The following is a 21,781-nucleotide window of genomic DNA, read 5'->3' as shown; positions in this document are numbered from 1 at the left end:
CCATCTTGTTCACCAATCTTTTCCTGATATACAGATTGGTACCTAATCCCCAGTATGTGGATTGAATATGTGCCCGATATTAGACAGATATAGACACACAGAATTATAATTTACCTGAGCTGGTTTCAGATCAAGTATATACCTGCAGCATTAAGAACAAGTCTCATTTTCTTAGCAAGAGACTAGACATTGTATTTATAATAAACCAAGGGAAAATGCTAACAGGAATATATGAAATATGATCAAATGAATGAGTCTGTTTTCCTACACGTACTGTTTAATCAGTCTCATTATTTTGTGGCCATATATTACAATGATGACTTAACTATAAGGTCATCAGTGGTAGAAAGAAAATACAAGATGCCAGGATGGACTCAGGAGAGCAAAAGGTGAGTCTCCTTATCTTTTCTTCCGTATGAGAAAAATCTGAATTCCTACTCAATGTTACCCAATAAAAAGTACAAGCTGATTATTCAGTGATTAAAAAGAAATGAACTGGGCTTCCCTGGTGGTGCAGTGGTTGAGAATCTGCCTGCCAAGCCAGGGGACACGGGTTTGAGCCCTGATCTGGGAAGATCCCACATGCTGCAGAGCAACTAAGCCCGTGTGCCCCAACTACTGAGCCTGCACTCTACAGGCCACAAGCTACAACTGCTGAAGCCCGTGTGCCGCAACAGAAGCTACCACAATGAGAGGCCCACACACCGCAACGAAGAGTAGGCCCCACTCACCGCAACTAGAGAAAGCCTATGCACAGCAACGAAGACCCAACGCAGCCAAAAATAAATAAAATTAAATAAATAAATTTTTTTTTTAAAAATGAGCTATCAAGCCATGAAAAGACATGGATGACTCTTAAATGCACATTGCTAAGTGAAAGAAGCCTATCTGAAAAGGCTACTTACTGTATGATTCCAACTATATGACATTCTGGAAAAGGCAAAACTATGGAAACAGTGAAAAGAACAGAGATTGCCACCAGCGGTTGAAGGGAGCAGGTAAGGATGGGTAGGATAGTGACAGATGGAACACAGGACAGTGAAACTGTTCAATACGATACTGTAATGGTGGATAATGTATTATACGTTTGTCAAAATCCATAAAAGATACAACACCAAGAGTGAACCCTAATGTAAACAATGGACTTCAGTTAATAATGATATATCAACATTGGCTCATCAACTGTAATAAAAGTACCACACTGCTAAAAACAAGGCAACAGACCCAAAATTAAATCAGTTATGCTAAGACCCACTGCACCAAACCAAGACATAATTACAGTTTTGGCCTCTCCCAAAAATGGAATCTTAAACCAGTCAGTCAGGAATCACCTGGTCAGCACTAGTTAGGTAAACTGCCTAGTAGACGCCTGCCACCCCCTAAAGGAAAGTGACCTTGCCATAACCAATCCACTTTTTGCTAGTACTGGTATCCCGCACTTTTTGAAAGTTTGCTTTATGCCACTTTGCTTTTACGGAAGATCTACATTAGTACCTGTTTTAGTTAACCAAAAGAAATCTGAAGAGGATTTTCACTTTTACAAAAAAAAGGCAAAAAATGAAAACAGGGTTCAGCATTTGTTTTGCAGCAAGCCTTTATAGAGGCAGCAGGCAAACAGAGCAGCAAAAGTGGCACCACCAAGCTCTTTCCCCAGGAACTACACTCAGCATCTCAGCAACAAGAAGCCATAACTTTGGGCTTCCCTGGTGGTGCAGTGGTTGAGCGTCTGCCTGCCAATGCAGGGGACATGGGTTCGTGCCCCAGTATGGGAAGATCCCACGTGCCGTGGAGCGGCTGGGCCCATGAGTCATGGCCGCTGAGCCTATGCATCCGGAGCCTGTGCTCCGCAACGGGAGAGGCTACAACAGTGAGAGGCCTGCGTACCGCAAAAGAAAAAAGAAAAAAGCCATAACTTTGAAATGTGTCTGCAAGCGTCTGTGCTTTATCTAGATTTATTTTGTGCATCTGTTAGCAAGATATGTCTTAAGGTAATTGTTTTTTTTTACTTTACACCATTTCGGCTTATGAAAGGTTTCATAAGAATGCTCTATTTTTGGACTGAGAGCAAAACTTGTACAAATTCCTGTCCCACTCCCTTCTGTCTATAAAAGTCTTTAATTTTGTACAGCTCCTTGGAGCTCCTTTCTGCGTGCTAGACGGGATGCTGCCTGATTCACTAATTGTTGACTAAAGCCAGGAAGACTTTATAATTTACTTAGTCAAATTTTGTTTTTTAACAACACTAATGCAAGATGTTAACAGGAGAAAGGAGGCAGGAGCATATGGGAACTCTGTACTTTTCCCTCAATTTTTTATAAACCCAAACTGCTCCAAAAAATAAACCCTATTAATTTTTTTAAAGTACAAGCTTCATTTCTTTTCATGGAAATTTAAAAGGCTATTTCATCAATTCTAAATGCATTAAGACACAGAGAATCTTACCCATTTTTTAGCTAATTACAACCTGTTTTCTCATCACATTTCTAGATTCTATGTAACAGATGGTGAAAATGTCTATTCTAAAGGCCTAAAAAGTATTCCTGTTCAAGAATGGTGGCTATTATCCAGCATCCTCCATGCAAGGGTTAGAATACCCAGGGTAGGATGCGGGGAGAGGGGGCCACACATTGGGAGACAGGGGGATAAACAGAAATCAAATCCTCTGGGTGCTAACAAGAATAGAGGGAACTCCTAGAGGAATTAAAAGTAACCCCTACAAGGAACCTAGAGAAATCATCTATACAAAGAAAGAAATGACTTGTTTGAAATTCATTCACACTGGCAGGGTCAATAGAAAAATTTCAATGTAAATAACTGGCGACCTTAAATATATGTTTGCTGAATGCTGAAGCACCGGAGGCAGAAATAAGCAGAGATTTCTGCAATGGCCAAATGTTGCCTCTTATCACAGTGGAAAGGGCATTAAAAGAGAGGCCCTGAGAATGTAGCAAATGTAGACGGAGGCCAATCAGATACCCCTGTGAGAGATTTTTAACGATTTTTTTTTCCTATTCTCTTTGTAGTCCATTAGGATTGGATAAGATCTGGGGGAGTGACAGTGCACCATTATTGTAACCTCAGAGTTGAAGCAAAATACGAAGGGATTAATGTGGCTTTTCCCCCTCCCAGGAACATCTTCACCTTTGCACCACCATCTCCTCATTTGTCATCAGGAAGCTGGGGACAGTTATGCAGGGAACAATGGCAGCAGCGCCACAGCACTGTGGGTTTCATGCTATTTCTGTCTCTATAAAATCTTCAATAATTTGTTTACGACTTCCAAAATTCAACAATAGGGTGCAAATGCGATTCCACTTATGTTAATGTGTGCTTCCTTCTCGCATATCAGATTCTGAATAAAAATTAGGCAAGTACTCTGTTTTGAAAATATATAAGATGTGAACTTGCTGAGAGGGAAAAAAAAAGGCCTCCAAATGCACTATCCTATCAAACACATTTTTTTTAACTTAATAACTTAAGTGAACTGTTAGTGAAATTACAACCTGCTTGTGACACAATAAATTTACAATAAAATTCATTCCATAAATTATTCAATTCTGCAACTGCAGTCAAGGAGAGAAATATCACCAGGAGTAGGTGATTAGCATGTGAAAGGAAAAACCCATCTCCCCACCGAAACAATCACTGTCAAATTCTCCTATTGGAGTTTTGTAAAAATTACCATTAAGAACACACATTTAAGTCTTTGTAGTTCCTATAAAAGGACTAAGTATTTGATTTACATTAGATTCATTTGTTCTTTCTTCAACTGTCTCTTTCTCCTACAAACCATAACTGCCTCAATAAATACTTGCTCAATCAAGTATGCATTAAAACAAAAGAATTTAACTTCAATAAAAGTGATGAATCAGGGCCAGAAGTTAACTTTCCTTTCCTCTGTATATTTGGCTTCCAGGTAAGCAAAGCAGAAATTTACATTCGCTGTTCCACAGGGGAGTAATATAGGTTTCTATTGTGTGGTTGGTCACATTTGTAGATTATTTCCTAAATCATTTGAAGCCAGAGTTGCAGGGCAAGGGGGTTTCAACCAAACTATATCAGTGAACATTTTCTGCGGGCAACGTATCTATGTAAATGGAACCATACACTTTCTACCAACTCAACGCATAAAAGATGGTGCTAGTGGATTAAGAGTTCCAGGATCCAGATGGCTTTCTGAAATCTGGGTTACAAACCCCTAGGTGTTGGTATTTTTAGCCTACTATTGGGGACATTGCTGGCCCTACATCGTAACTGTTCTTCAATAAACCAAAAGGTAGATGTTGTCACCTTTTTTCCTAAACAACTGAAAAAAGAATGGGGTTATCTTCACATATTAATACGTACATTGCTTTCATTTTAGCAGATGCCTTGGAACTTGTTTTTCTTGGGGATTGTTCTTTTTCTCTTAAGTAGTATGTGGTAGGCAGAATAATGTCCCCCCCTGCCCCGCCAAAGATGTCCATGTCCTATTTCTCAGAACTTGTGAATATATTACCTGGCAAAGGGGAATTAAGGCTGCAGATGGAATTAAGGCTGTTAATCAACTGACCTTAAAACAGAGAAATTATCCTGGATTATAATCCAGCGTTTTTAATCACAAGGGTTTTTAAAGGTAGAAGATGGAGGCAGAAGAGTGAGTCCCATTGTGATATGATATGAAAAAGACTTAACTGGCCATTGCTAGCTTTGAAGATGGAGGAAGGGGCCATGAACCAAGGAATGTGGGCTGCCTTTAGAAGATGGAAAAGGCAAGAAAACAAATTCTCCATCAGAGTTTGCAGAAGAAATGCAGCCCATTGACACCTTGATCTCAGACCAATGAGACCCATTTCAGACTTCTGACTTCCAGAACTGTAAGATATTAAATTTGTGTTATTTTAAACTCCCAAATTTGGTGTCATTTAGTAAAGCATCAACAGGAAACTAATACAGAGTAATGAAATACCACTCTCTATTCTGAAAGGCAAATAGTGTGGGGAAAGGAAAAGAATTCTGCCAATTGTTAGCATTTGTTCATAAAGGAAATCACAGAAGAAAAGGCCTAAACATTAATTTTCTACAACTCTTCCTAAAATTACATAGAAAGGAATCATTTGGATGGGTATTTATGTTTTGATTGCTATAACCTTTTTTCCAATTATCAGAAAGATTCCTTAGAATTTATGAGTCTATCTTCCACCAGTAGTGCAATACTTAACCCCATATAAAACTATCCTTTTTTTCTTAGGTAATGCCTATTTTTCACCTATCGTCTGATTCTCCAGAACCATCAGCTACTGCCTGGTATTTAGTTTGTGCTTTGATACACAGACACCATCAAAAAGAGCACCTTTACCTACCTATAAGGTAAATTCTTATGAGATTGTATAGGGAAAGAAAAACTCTTCCTCGACTCTCTTAAGATTCCTGGCTGGACCTGAAAACTAAACTAATGAAAAAAATTAGGATAAAGACATAAAAATTTATTTAATATAAGTTTTGAGTTACACTGGAGCCTTCATAAGGAAATGAAGACCTGAAGAAGAGCTTAAGGCTGAGTGTTTTGATACTAGGTGTGATGAAAAGTGGAAAGTCGGGGGCGGGGAATGTGATAAGTCAAAAGGGTATAGGCTAAAGGTAATAACTGGGCAAAATTTAACAGGGCCTGTTCATTTGTACTCCTCTCAGCATTCCTCCATCTTCAGAGATAAGGATGCTCATTCCCTCTGGGTACAGGATGGGTACCTCTCACATGAGGGTCTTATGACTTGCTTCAGCAAAGAAGGGGAAGGTCAGAAAGATTTTCCTGTACCTGCTGTTTCTCAAATTTCTTCAACTTAAAATATTCAATATGCCACGGTACCATATTTGGGGGTATCATGTCCTGAACCCTAACAATTGTCCAGCATGGAAGAAAACAGACATCGAATCACAGTTTGGAAGAGAATAAAGAAACCTTATGTGATCTAGTTAAACTTATTTTATTAGAAAAGCAATCAAGATCCAAAAGGTGGAATTCTGTCCCAAGATCACATAGTCCAGAGTAAAAGTAGCTTAGAATACTGGCCTGGACCTCTTTCCACAAGGCACAGCGCTACCTATATGGGTTCTTCAAATTCACTTCCTCCTTCATCCAACAAATATTTAAGGAGGGACTGCCTGTGTACTGGGCACTGCTTTAGACATTATGTAATGGGGAATGAGAAATAGCTACATAGTAACTATGTGATAACTGCAAAGTAAATATGTAGTTATCTTCATAACAGAATTAACTATGTTAACTAGTCCAACGGGAGAAAACAGACAATACACAATAAATGAACAAACAAATAAATAACAAGTGCTATAATGAAAATGTAACCAGTTGATGTGATAGAGGACAAGGGACATTTCAGATTGGCTGATCAGCAAAGGATGCAAAAAATCTGAATGACAAGAAGGAGCCAAACACAATAGGGAAAGAACATTCCAGGTGGAGGTAAGAGCCATTGCCAAGGTTATAGAGCAGGGAGCAATCTGACCTTTTGGAGGAATGTCCTGAAGGCCAGCTTAACAAGAACCTGGTAATAAGGGCGACAGAAGTAGTAGACGGGTGGTAGAAAGGTAGGCAAGGGCCTGATCAAGGTCTAGAATCTCCCTATGTTACATGTGGCAATATTCATCCATATTTTTATTTGTATTGACTTCCATGTTGTAATGTGAATGTTCATGGAGACAGGTTTGTTTAATACCCAAAGCACCTAATTTTACCAAGTAAATATGAACTCAGGCCTGCCCTTCTTCTTCATGGAGAAGGACTAGTTTCAAAGAAATTAAATCAACAGTAACAACAACAACAAAAAATGAGTGGATTATTGGCACTCATGATGACATTGTGCTAGGTTTAATAAAGTGAAGGCTCACAAGGGCACTGTAAGATAGGGATGAAACAGGGCGAGAGAGAGGCATGGACATATATACAGTAACAAACGTAAGGTAGATAGCTAGTGGGAAGCAGCCGCATGGCACAGGGATATCGGCTCAGTGCTTTGTGACAGCCTGGAGGGGTGGGATAGGGAGGGAGACGCAAGAGGGAAGAGATATGGGAACATATGTATATGTATAACTGATTCACTTTGTCATAAAGCAGAAACTAACACACCATTGTAAAGCAATTATACCCCAATAAAGATGTTAAAAAAAATAAAATAAAAATAAATATGCTATGCAAGCTGAAAAAAAAAAAAAAGATAGGGATGAAATAAGGACTTCTCTGGTAGTCCAGCAGTTAAGACTCCACACTCCCAGTGCTGGGGGTCTGGGTTCGATCCCTGCTCAGGAAACTAGATCCCACATGCTGCAACTAAGAGCCCGCACACCGCAACTAAAAAGCCTGCACACCACAGCCAAATAAATAAATATTAAAAAAAAAAAAAGATAGGGATAAGCTAAAGGAAGGCATATGTTCCCTGCATGAGCAAGCCCATTAGTGATTACTGAGCACCCATTAAGTGCCAAGCACTCTAGTAAGTTCTTTACCTATATTATCACTAAACAATTTAATATCAGAAGCACTTAAAGTAGCTGGCTCAAACCTGCACGCTTAGTGAAGGAATAGAAACTATACATTGGTCTGCCTCCAAACATCATACTTTCCCCATTTTACCATCTACCACTGACACTGACCAAAAACTCCCCTGCCCAAGTCACATCACCTCTAAACAACATTTTCTCCATTCTTTTCTTATATGACCAGATGATTTCAAAATCCCTCTCACCTCTAACATTCTGTGATTCCATGATTCTATTATATTGGCACAAATTGCAAACAATGCAACCAACAAGGACTTAATTTCCAAACTATACAAACAGCTCATACAGCTCAATATCAAAAAACAAACAACCCAATTAAAAAATGGGCAGAAGACCTAAATAGACATTTCACCAAAGAAGACATACAGGCACATGAAAAAAATGCTCAACATCTCTAATTATTAGAGAAATGCAAATCAAAAGTACAATGAGGTATCACCTCACAAGGGTCAGAATGGCCATCATCAAAAAGTCTACAAATAACAAATGCTGGAGAGGGTGTGGAGAAAAGGGAACTCTCCTACACTGTTGGCGGGAATGTAAATTGGTGCAACAACTATGGAGAACAGTATGGAGGTTCCTTAAAAAACTAAAAATAGAAACTAATACAATACTGTAAATCAACTATAGTTTTTTTAAATTTTAATTAAAAAAAAAGAAAGAAATGCTTCCTTCCATCAAGAAGTCAGATTCTTGCCCACACCCTCTGAACACCAAGGAAAACAAACCAATCTGCCCCCGCTGGTGGGGAGAGGACAATAACAGGGGTCAGTACTAACTGATGGTGTTCTTTTATTTCCTTATCACCAAATCATTATCTACCTTCATATCCACAAGAGAGTCAACCTCAACAATGTTTGTGTATTGAGACACCATTATGAGGAAACTGCATTCACAGACGAACTTTAAGTACAGCTCTCAGTAACTCAATTTGTAAATGTCTGTACTTTCTCTCTCCATATTCGGCTAACCGTCTTCTATTCAAAATCAAGTAGCAACAAACACAAAATTTGTTTCTAAGAAGCACAAACTATTTCAGGGAAGTAAAGTTCTCTGCCTTAGAGACTTCTAACAAAAAAGAAAAGATTCAATGGGAAAGACAGGTCAGCCTGGAGCCTTTGGGCACCATCCTGCCAACACAGGTGCTAAGAATAGACCAACACAGGAAAGCAGAGTAAAGAGGCAGAGAGAGTTTTTGAAGTCTTGATGACCCAATTTGAACTCCTGGATCCAACTGTGTCTGAAGCCTATTGTACTTTTCAGGTAGTTGAACCAATATATTCCTTTGTTTTGCTTAAGGGAGTTTAAGTTGTGTTTTCTGTTGCTTGCAAGGAAAAAAAGTCTAATATCCCATTTTATACTACAGTGTTAATATAACATTCTTCAATCACAAAAATTCCATGAAAATCTACTGAGTGTGTCTGTAGAACAGACACACACTTAAACTCTTAGAGAGCCAGTGTGAATCCTTTTCAACTAAAAGGAAATGTGTTTATAGAATTACTCTAGAAGCAACTACATAGGAGTGTCTATATTCCTATCTCTGCAGCAGAAGAAAACTTCAGCAATATGTTTTTTAAAAAACAGGTTCTTCTGTCCCTCTCCCCATCCTTCATTTTCATTTTTAGTAGGTCACCAGCATGTCATCTTTGTGATACATCATATATGGGACTCCACTGATAAATAGATATAATGTAGAAAAATACTTAAGATTAAATACAATTTTCTAATAGGTATCCAAATTATGTATACATATAAATACACTGTCCCATATATGAACAAAAAAAGCCTTCCCCCACTAGACCATGTATGCTTTGTCTTTATATAATTGCATGATTTGGCAAAATTTGTTTTTCCATTCTCCTAGGAAACAAGAACGTTACACTTTAGTAATTAGTAGTAAATCTAACTGTAAAAGCAACCTGTATCTGGAGATCTTAACAAGCGGTGAGATCACAATCAATCTGGAGAAAGATGGACTGATAGAGAAATGTAAATCAGTACACAGTGCCATGAAGGCAAATCCTGTGTAGCCCATTCAGAGGAATGTTCAAGGAGATAATGTAAAGAACAGATGGGGAAAGCAGTGGACACAATCTGCACTGATGTTCACAGTAACATTAAATAGATCAAGAGATGACAATAATGACACCACACATTTATTATGAAAAGCCTGTTCTCAAAAAATTCTAAAGCACTTTGCCAACTCTTAGGTCAAATGCTGATGGTCATAAGCAATATTGAAAGGTGTGATTCCTATTTTTCCTATATTCGAGACCTGAGGCACTCAGATTCTGAGAGTTGAGCCATATGGAAGCATGTGTTGTAGAATATTTCTAATGAGACATTAAAAGACAACCACCAGGGGCTTCCCTGGTGGCACAGTGGTTGAGAGTCCGCCTGCCGATGCAGGGGACACGGGTTCGTGCCCCGGTCCGGGAAGATCCCACATGCCGCGGAGCGGCTGGGCCCGTGAGCCATGACCGCTGAGCCTGCGCGTCTGGAGCCTGTGCTCCGCAACAACAGTGAGAGGCCCGCGTACCGCAAAAAGAAAAAAAAAAAAAAAAAAGATATACGATCAAGCTTCCATGAAACGAATGTGAGCTACTGTGTCTATCCTGTGGTTCAGAGCAGAATAGAAATTTAGGTCTCCGGAGCAGGAAATTGTTTACTTGCACACCAATTTTCCAGGACCCATCTTGGAACCACCTTACAGAATGTGAAATGGAAAAGCTGTGTGACAAGATTGAAATGATGAAATCCTGAGATTTCTGCTATATGGGAAGATTGGAAGTAATGCTTACCAGAAAAAGATGGTTCAAAATGTATAAATTATGTCATTAAGATGCACAATAAGATTTTGAAGGGAGGGCTATTACCAAGGAGGGGCATTAAAGGTGATTTGTAGAAACAGCTCAAGTTTGAAATAGTGTGTCGAATTCAATGGGCCCAGATGGTTCACCAAAGCCTAGTTTTTAACAGTTTGCTAATCATCTTAGTTTTACGAAATATTTTACAATACAACCTTATGCATCACTTAGTAAAAATTTAGTTAGTACTTCTACATTTATTAAAACCAGTGGGACCCATGTAATTTAGAAACCACATTACTCTTTGATTACCACCTATTATAATTATTTAGTGACTATTTGATGAAACTTTGAAACACCTAGGAAACATTTATTACATTCTCACAGTCTAGGCACATAATCTATCATTTAAAGTACAGTGAAAGCTATTATCTATAAATTAGCTAAAGAACACATTTCTAAGGGCAATGAAAACTTGAAGTACCACTGATCCTGGAAAGTGAATTCTCAAATTATTGGAGGATTTCAATATCATTACTAAAAAGCAGTGTGTGAATACTGTTGGAGGAATAACAAAGTTACCATGCCTTTCTATTTTCTGGTAGCTTTTTTTTTTTTTTTTAATTTTCTGGTAGCTTTGATTGGGCATTGTCATCCCGGCAGGCCTAGTAGGGCATCACTTCCTTCTTATGCTTATAGAAGACAAATCCAGTGAGTCAGCTATAGCCCATTCAGGATTCATCTCTTAGGTCCAGCTCTACAGTACCTCATGTTTGTAATTCACTTTGTTTTCCTAATCTTGATCCCCCTGGGCTGGTATGTCATTCTCAGTCCCAAGTATATCCATAGTCTACAATCTTCAGCCATGTTTGTCCAGGTGATTCAATTGGCCTTCTGCCTTTGCACAGCCATGTTCCACACTGAGCAATGCCTTGTCTCCAGAATGCCTATTTCAGTCCCAGACTCCATGAATCGTTCTCCATAGCCCCTTTCGCTGAAGCCTAGACCTGTCCCCTGAACTCTTAGCACTGACTCTTGTTCTATATCAAAGGAGGGCCCCTGGAATCAAAACATGAAAAGTGGCCAGGACTATTGTAGGCAAAGAGATCAGCATGAAGGATGCTCAGACATAGGAGGGACTCAAAATGCTCAAGGAACTGCTGGGAGATCACACAGCCCATTCAGCAAGGCAACTTTTAAAAAAATAAAAAATCGCAAAAGCCTGCACCATCTATACACATAGATCTAAAAGTAATATTTTGATGTTCGAAATCCCCAAGAATCCAGTATTATATTACGTTATGCACTTTCTAAACCAAGAACATAAGTTCATGTATTTTTGTAAAAGTTTTTTTAAAGAATCTTAACCATAAGAATTTAAGCAAAGTGGGTTTGGTGGTGGCTTGGGGGTTGGTGGTGGTGGTGGTTATTTCGTAGGTTTTTTGGGGGTTTTGGTTTTGCAGTGGTTGTTTTTGTTTTGTTGATTAGGAAGATCCATTTCCATTTTCTGAGCATTCTGGTTAACTGTGATTTAAGAGCATGTAAATGCTGTGGTCATCTATTGCTGAATAATAAACCACTCAAAACTCAATTGTATAAAACAACCACCAGGGAATCTCCAATATAAAGAAGAACATACAACCAAGAATCACTAAACATTTTAGGAAAACCAACACCACAGAAGAGAAGTATCCAATAGAGGAAGAATTAACAAATGGAGAAACTGAAACCCTCTTAAATTAATTGCTGGTGGGATAGCAAAGTTGTGCGGGTACTCTGTAAAACGGTTTGGCAGTTTCTCAAGACGTTAAACATAAAGGTATCATGTGATCCTGCAATTCCACTCCGAGTTATACCCAAGAGAACTGAAAACATATGTTCACACAAACACTTATACACAAATGTTCATAGCAACATTATCCATAATCACCCCATGTCCATCAACTGATTAATGGATAAACAAAATGTGGTATATCCGTACAATAGAATACTATTCATCAATAAAAAGGGATAATAAAAAGTTCTGATACATGCTACAACACGGATGAGCCTTGATAATATTATGCCAAGTGAAAGAAGCCAGCCACAAAGGCCACATATTCTATGATCCCATTTATGGTCCCCAGTAGTCAAATCTATAGAGACAGAAAGTAGAGTAGAGATTGTGAGAAGCTGTGAGGAGGGTAAAATGAGGAATCACTGACAATGGGTACAGGGTTACCTTTTAAGTAATGAAAAGGTCCTGCAACTAGATAGTGATAATGGTTGCACAGCTTGGTAAATATACTGAAAATTACTAAATTGTACATTTTAAAAGGGTGGATTTTTTGGTATGTGAATTATATCTCAATAAAGCTATTATAAATATATATGTAGTTATAAATAAATATGTCAACAATAAATATATATAACATATATAAATGATAAAACATTGCATCCATAAAAAAAAGAGTAGGCATCTACGAGAAAAAACAAATTAGAGATACGGTAAACAGAACAATTGTCACTGAGACAAATAGATCAAGAGAATAGAATATAGAGCCACCCAAAATCCACACAAATATAGTCAACTGATCTTTGACCAAAGAGCAAAGGCAATACAATGGAGGAGCAAAGATAATCTCTTCAATGAATGGTGCTGGAACAAGTGGACATCCACATGCAAAAAAATGAATTAGACACAGACCTTATATCCGCCACAGAAACTAACTCAAAATGGATCATAGACCTAAAAGTAAAATGCAAAATTATAAAACTACTAGAAGATAAAGTAGGAGAAAACCTAGATGACTTTAAGTATGGCAATGACTTTTCAGATAGAACAAAGATAAGATCCATGAAAAAACTAATTAATAAGCTGGACTTCATTAAAGTTAAAAACTTCTGCTCTGCCAAAGACAATATCAATAAAATGAGAAAACAAGCCACAGACTGGGAGAAAATACTTGGAAAAGAGACACTAAAAAAGAACTGTTATTCAAAATATAAAAACTCTTAAAAGTTAACAAGAAGAAAACAACCCAGTTTAAAAATAGACAGAAAACCTTAACAGACACCTCACCAAAGAAAAAATACAGATGGAAAATAAGCATATGAAAAGATATTCCACATTGTACATCATCAGGGAAATGCAAATTAAAACAACAAGATACCACTACATGCCTCTTAGTATGGCCAAAATCCAGAACACTGACAACACCAAATGTTAACAAGGATGTGGAGTAACAAGAATTCTCATTCATTGCTGATGGGAATGCAAAATGGTACAGCCACTTTGTAAGATAATTTGGCTGTTTCTTACAAAACTAAGCATATTGTCACCATATAATCCAGCAATCGTACTCCTTGTTATTCACCCAAAGGAGCTGAAAACAAGTCCACAGAAAAACCTGCTCACAGATGTTCAGAGCAGCTTTATTCATAACTGCCAAAACTAGGAAGCAAGCAAGATGACCTTCAGTAGGTTAACAGATAAACTGTGGTATATCCAGACAAAGAAATATTCAGTGCTAGAAAGAAATGAGCTATGAAGCCACAAAAAGACGGGGGGAAATCTTAAATTCATGGTACTAAATAAAAGGTACTAAATGAAAAGGAAATATACTCTATGATTCCAATTATATGACTGACATTCTAGAAAAGACAAAACTATGGTGATAACAAGATTAGTGGTTGCCAGAGGTAAAGAGTGAGGGGGTGGGTAGGTGGAACACAGAGGATTTTTAGGGCAGTGAAAATATAGTATGATACTATAATGATGGACACATGTCATTTTACATTTGCCCAGTCCCACAGAATGTACAACACCAAGAATGAACCCTAAGGTAAACTATTAACTTTGAATGATTATGATATGTCAATGTAGGTTCATCAGTTGTAACAAAGGTACCATTCTGGTGAGTGATGTTGATAATGGAGAGGTTATGCAGGGGGCTGGGGGCAGAGGGCTGGGGCAGTGGCAGGGTGGGGGTGGGGGGGCAGTAGGGGATATATGAGGAACCTCTATACCCGTCTCTCAATTTTGCTATGAACCTAAAACTGCTCTTTTAAAAAATAAAGTCTTTTTAAAAATCATTGAAATTAAAACCTCAATACATGATCTAAAAAGAAAAGCAGACAAAGCTGTAAACTAAAATAGTCAACGGGAAAATATAACCGAAGAGTTGTCTCAAAACACAGCACAAAAGCTATATAAGTTCAGGAAGGAAAAAAAAAGAGATTTGAAGGATAGATTCAGAAATTCTAAATCACTGTGCTGTACACCTGAAACTAACATGATATTATAAATCAACTATACTGCAATAACATTTAAAAAAATTAAACTAAATTTTAAAAATTCTACATTTGCTAATAGGAGTAAAAGAAGAACAGAGAGGAATGGGTGAGGGTGATAATCAATACACACACACATAATTGTGGGAAATTTTCGGAATGTCAAAGATAAGAAAGAAATCCTAAAAGACTCCAGAAAAGTTCTCCTTCCATTATGAGCACTGCCTATATGTGTGCCACAAAAGATCCCTTGATTTGAGAGCAGCTCTAGGGGTTCCACTTCATCTGTCCTTAGACAGACTGTTCCAGAGAAGACTAATCAAGAATCAATATAGCTGGGTACCCAGGACCATTTGGGTTAAGAACCCCATCTTCCTCTCATCTAGTTCTATACAGGCTCTCCACATAAAAAACATGCAGAGTGCCTACCATATGCCAGACGCTGGCTGAGACTTGAACCTAAAAGTCTACTGAAGGTATAATTATTTTTCAAAATAACGATACTTTCAAACATGCAATGATTCTATTTACCATACACAAACTCACTCTAACAAGAATTTCTCAAAAATGTACTCCAGAAAAAAAAAATATCAGAGAGAGACTGGATATAAAAAGCAAGGGTGAACAAAAGAACCAGCAAAACTAATTAAATTTAAATAAACGTTGATTTCAAACAAACAAAAAATGTTAACAGTTTGGAACTCAAGACTTGAGAAGCGTTGGAGAAAGTGGAAAGTGACAAAAGCAAAACTACATCAAGGTTTTCACATTATTTAGAGACAGGGTAGGGATAGCCCATACAATGGCAGAAAGATATACAATCACAATCTATGTTAAAATTTTAAGTGTAATGACTAGAAAAAAAGAAGTGGAACATATAACTTACAAACCACAAGCGGAGTGAAAAAAATGGAATAGAATAATCTGATCAACCAAAGATAGGCAGAAAGAGGGAGAAACAAATAAGGCACTGTATCGTAGAAAAACAAATAGAAAACATAAATAAGTCCAAAACACTGGTAATTATAATCTGGGTGAAGGATCGCTGTATATTAAGAAAAGAAACTTAAATACTCCAGTAGAAAACCCACAGACTATATTTAAAAGATGTATCTAAAATAAGACAATACAGAAAGAGTGAAGATAAAAGTATAAGATACACTAAGCAATTCTCAGTATTAGAAAAAAAGAAACCATTTTAGACAAATGCACTAAAAGGACAAAAAGAGGTATTTGCCAAGAAAATGTAACACATGAATTTTTGGGCATATCTAACAACACAGCTTTCAGGAACCAGCATATAAAATAGATGAACAAAAAGTAAGAACACTGAGTATTTGAATAATATAATTAATGAGTTTGACCTAATAGGTATAAAGTAGAACGTTGAACACAACAAAGAACATTCTCCTCAGTCAGGGACACTCACAAAAGAAAACTGACCACGTATTAGGTCATGAAGAAAAATCTCATTGACTCCTGTAAAGCAGAAATCATACAAAGCTATACTGAATGATCACAATGAAATAAACTTAGATCATCATCAAGAAGATAGCCCAAAAAATCTACATGGACACAGAAACTTTCCCCTAGACAATAACTCATGTTTAAGAGAAAAATCAATATATAACTCAAAAACTACTTAGAAATGAACGACAATGAGACAATTGTTAAAACGCATAGGATTTAGGTAAACAGCACTCAGAGGAAAATTTAGGGGCGTTCCATGACCCTGCTCTCCTACTTCTTGTCATCTTCCCCCAGAAAACATTTCCACCATGCACAGAGGTATGCACAAAGGTTTTTATTGCATCGTTGTTTGTCGCAGTTAACACTCCCTTAAAGATGGATACTTGGGTTCTTTCCAGATCTTCCTAGCTCCACATTATAGAATATTATTCAATACTTCAACAGAATATAGTTATACGTATTGAAATGGAAAATTTTCCAAGATATAATGTTTAGTAAAATTTTTAAAGCAGAAAAATTAAAATATTGTAACACAATTCATGTTAGAATAATTTAACAAAAATTAAAACTAATGTATTTCTACAGGTACAGGTCTATTTTACAGAGAAAAATGTCAGGAAGAATAGCTGAGGACTAGTGTGTTAGTTTTAGGTAAGAGAGAAGGATGGGAAGAATAAACAAACAGTAATGTTTGAATTTTTTTGAACAGGAAAGTATTTACATAAAATCTGTGTAATAGAAAAAGAAAAGTTAGCTATGTGAATTATCATAAAATTCTTCTGTTACAGACAAATTTTGCTGGAACCATTCATTCAGCTTACATACTAATTTTTGCTCAGGCAAATTTTGCCCAGAGAAGTTCTTATTAATAAAGCTAGCTTCTTTTCATTTACAACTTCAGGGGAAAGGAAAACATCAGAAAGTTTTCATTAATGGGTTTAGTTAATTACATCATTTCACATTCTAAATTATCAAACTAGAAAAGCAGCTAAGATAGAAGGGGCAGAAGACATAAATAAAGCCCAATTTTACAAACCCTATTTATTGCTTAAGAATTGTGATGATATTGTCTGCAAAATAAATCTTCAAAGCACTCAGTTTCATCAGTGTCAACGCATTTTAAACACCTGTACCTTAGACTCAGCCTTAAACACAGGGTATCTTTTAAGAGAAAAATTCATCAATATCATTAACTGCACAAGACAGGAACCAAAATGTAAACTACAAACATAAGAATGAAATAAAATGTTACATGAAGGAAGTGCAAGAAAAAAACTGCAACCCATTTCTCTAGCTCTACAATAAAATATTAAAATAATTCAGATACACTGGTTGTTAAATGGGGAGGGAGGAGGATGAATAAAAAAGTTATTCTAATTTAAACAAAATTAATAAAGAAATGTCTGCATAGCTTCTTTTCCTGTTTCTACTTCTAATCATTTATCATGCAAATGAAAGCAGTAATGGAAAATGTAAAGAAAACAAATTCTGCAATATAGTGAAACCCGTACCCAGCAAGAGATAAGACTGAATATCAGAAGGAAAGGGTCTGAAAATTAGCTGTCTGTACAATAACTGGGAGGGAAAACTGTTTTATTTAGCCTGGAGGGATTTTTTTGTAGCAAACTGACTAAATTAAAATCCAGTCTATTAAATCCAGTATCATACTAGAAAATGCCTTTTCCTTGCACTTTTAGATAAATTTTCATTGATCTCATTTTATGCATGATTACATTTTTAATGAGTTGTGCAATATTTCCAGGCTAATTTTAAATCCCCTCTCTCCCCCTCCCCTCCCCCACCCCACTTACGGCTTGCTGGATTAACATTTCTGATAAATTGTTGGACCAGAAAGAAGGAGCATTACCAAGATGAAATAAACTACCTCCATTTTTTTGCAGCTCTAAAGCGATAATAGAATACAAATGCCCACTGTCTAATTATGTCACATCTTCCAATTCACTTCACAAAAACAATTATTTTATTTTTATATAATAGGCATGTTACCTTGTATTCATTATAAATGACCCTGAACAGTATATAGTCTATTAGAATAAAAAATTCACCCCAACACTGATCAAGTAAACTTAGTGTATGACCAACTAAAAAGGAATGACCAAAAGAAGCAACTTCATAAACTAAAGAAAATGGAGACAATTAGAAAATCTATACACTAAGAAATAGTTTTTCTACATACTGACATTGTTTAAAATTAACTTTCAAATACAAAATAATACTGTTCATTAACGCTTTAAAAGATCCATTCTCATATGAGACAGGAGGCTGAGAAAGCATGAAAACCTTAGGAAAGTAAGATAATTTTTCTCCACTAGCATCTTCAGGTCTATATGCCAAGAATAAAGATAATTTGATGGGAGTTGCTTGAATTCCAGCCTCTATTCAAGAAAGAAAGTCAGAAACCATTAAAATTGGGACCTATGACCAAGACTATTGTAAGAGTTCTCAACATCTATGCTTCTCCCACTTTAGCTATTTTTATAACTCTCTGTCTGATTCCTTGTGATGACTGAGAGTAAAATTCCATAAACAGATGAATACTTCTAATTCAAAGACTGATAACAAGAATAAACAAAATTAATTTCATTTCTATAGTGCTTACAAGAGATATACCTAAAAAACAGACCTTGAAAGATTGAAAACAGAATACAGGAAAAGATTGGCCAAGCTAATACTAACCAGAAGAAAACAGTAATTTTAGTGATTTTTTGTAATTTTAGTATCAAAGTACAAATTAAAGCAAAAAGCTTTAAAAGGAAAATTCCACAGATTTTATATATATATATATATATACACACACACACACACATATGTGTGTATATAGATATACATGCATGTGTATGTATACACACAAACATACATACTTGGACATACATATGTGCATATGCATGCACAAAGTATTAACTTGTATGCTTCTAACACAAAATAGATTCAAACTATAAAAGTCAAAAACTGACAATAATCAGGGGAAAGATTGAACACGTTAAATGGAGACCTGGAAGGTGTTAAAAGAGACACGTATTGAACTTCTAGAGATGAAAACTATAATGCATGAGATGCAAATATGGTGTATGGTATTAACAGGAGATTAGACAAAGTGGAAGCAAAGATTAATAAACTACAAGGCATAGCAACAAACCATCCAAAATGAAACAGAGAGGGCCAAGAAAAAAAAAACCCACAAGGAAAAAATGAACAAAGCAGCAGTGAACCATGAGACAATCTCAAATGATCAAATATAACTGTCATTCCTTAAAGGATGGGGAGCAAAAAATATTTGAAAAAATAATGCCTAAAATTTTTCCAAATTTGAAAAAACTATAAGCCCTTTTGTGGGTGGTGGCCAGCCTGGAGAGTGTCACGAAGGCTTCATGCACACTACAAGAGCATGAGGTGGTGTGGTGGGCGGGGGGGGCCTCCTACCCACTCCCAAATGCCACTCACCACCCCTCTACCACATAAAAATCTTTGTACCTAATCATGCTGTGCTGATACTTTGTGTCTCAGCTGAAGAAGATGAAGTCTTCAGGGGAAATAATCTACTGTGGGCAGGTGTTCAAGAAATCCTCCTGCAGGTGAAGAACTTCAGCATCTGGTTGCATCACAACTCTGACAGAGCGCCCACGTGTACCAGGTGTACCGGGACCTGACCATCACAGGCACTGCCACTGAATGCTATCATGACACAGGTGCCCAGCACAGCACCTGGGCCCACTCAATCCAGATCATGATGGTGAAGCAGATCACAGCCAGCAGGTGCCACCTGCCAATAGTCAAGCAGTTCCACAACTCCAAGATCAAGTTTCTGCCACTCCACTGAGTCCTACATCACCAGCTTCAATCATGCTTCACCATCAAGAGGCCCAACACCTTCTTTTAGATACAGGGCCCTCCCCATCCCTAGGTCGGCCAAAATAAACTCCTTGTGGGGAAAATCCCAAGAAGCTGAGTGAACCCCAACCATAACTATGAAAAATGAAGAAAACTAAAACACATCATAAGCAAATTGCTTAAAATTGGGGATAAAGAGGAAAATGTGAAAAGTAGTCAGGGGGGCAGAAAAAGAGACACATTATGTACAAAGGATGAGAAACAACAGGTTTCTCATCAGAAGCAAGGTAAGCTAGAAAACAGTGCAACATCTTTGAAGTACTGACTAGGGTAGTGGGGGACAGGGAGGGGGAGGCAAGGGGGAGACAGTGAAAATAGATAGAAAAATGAAGGTGAAACAAAGACCTTATCCAAACATAAAAAACTGAAAGAAATAATCACCAACAGACCTGCACTATAAGAAATAGTAAAGTAAGTGCCTCAAACAGAATGAAAATTATACCAGATGAAAAGCTGGAGGTACACAAAGAAGGAAGAGCACTGGAAATAGAATCTAGAAATGTAAATATAAAGACTTTTTTTTAAAAAACTTTAATTTATCTCTTTAAAAGATAACTAACTGTTTAAAGCAAAAATAATAACAAGGTATTGCAGGGATTTCAACATACATAAAAATGAAATGTATGACAATAGTTTAAAGGCCAGGAGAGAAAAGAGAAATGAAAGTATACTATTGCCAGTCTCTTATACAGTAAGTGTACAATAGCAAAGATTGACTATGATATGTCAAAGATGTATAATATAAACACCAAAGCAACCAGTAAAATAAGTTATAATTAATAAGACAAAGAAGACAATATGGAATCATAAAAATATTAATCTGAAAGACTGAGAAAGAAAAGGAGTATAAAGGGAACATAGAACAGAAGGGACATACAGAAAACAAAAGCAAGATGGTCAGTTCAATACAATTATACCAATAACCATATTAAATGTAAATGGTCTTTAAAACACAACTAAAAAGCAGAGATAATTAGATTAGGAGAAAAAAGGGATAGCACCAAACTCTACACTGCTGCAAATTAAGAAAAACAAGTAAAAAGTAAAAGAATGAAAAAGATATTCTGTACTAACATAAATTTAAAGTGGCTATATTAATATCAGACAAAATAATTTCATCATCCAGTATTTTAGGTCTAAGATACAGTACCAATTTCAATCTTGAATTAAAATCTTCACCCAGGCAGTGAAACAAGAACATGCTGTCATCATTACTGCCCAACTCTTTTACTCATGCTATAACAGTTGGAAGTCAAACTTTTAATGGCCTTTTTATGATCTTTTCTACTTCTACATCATGGTACTCTCTGAAAAATAACTAAATTATTGTAAGAGAATTACAATATTTAAACATCCAAATCTGACCAGTTTCTGCATATATTTGTCATTTTTATCACAGAAACAGGTTTCAGGGAATTAAAGAATTATAATAAAAATCCAAAGCCTGCAACTGAGCAATTTAACTATTTTTAATGATGGTGAACAGTAAATACATGATCAGAAACATAAAATATTAACATCAAAGTGAAATACAGAAAGGCTGAGAAAGTACTAATGGCCTAAAGGAATGTAGTAGAGAATTTAAAAGACTATAAAGCTCACAAGAGAACATGACAAGAATCTAACACTCAAAACAGTAAAAGCCAAACTTACATTTGTTTAACCTACTGAAAAATTCTCTGTATTCTGGACAGCCACAGTCTAAGACTTCAGCAATGAAAATATAATTAAGATATGCTAATATTGGACAAGAAAATAGTTAAGAC

At 36.6% G+C, this 21,781-nt stretch overlaps 1 protein-coding gene and 1 pseudogene across 9 annotated transcripts in view; one reads left to right on the top strand and one right to left on the bottom strand.

The window, feature by feature from the left end:
- Window positions 1-21,781, bottom strand: part of ZFHX3 (zinc finger homeobox 3) — a 1,367,978-nt gene that overhangs the window by 1,190,805 nt on the left and 155,392 nt on the right. The gene's annotated exons all lie outside the window — the stretch shown is intronic.
- Window positions 369-20,523, top strand: LOC132416066 (large ribosomal subunit protein eL20-like; annotated as a pseudogene).

This window comes from Delphinus delphis, chromosome 20 (assembly GCF_949987515.2).
Source record: "Delphinus delphis chromosome 20, mDelDel1.2, whole genome shotgun sequence".
NCBI lineage: Eukaryota > Metazoa > Chordata > Mammalia > Artiodactyla > Delphinidae > Delphinus > Delphinus delphis.
This window is presented reverse-complemented; position numbering and strand designations above follow the sequence as displayed.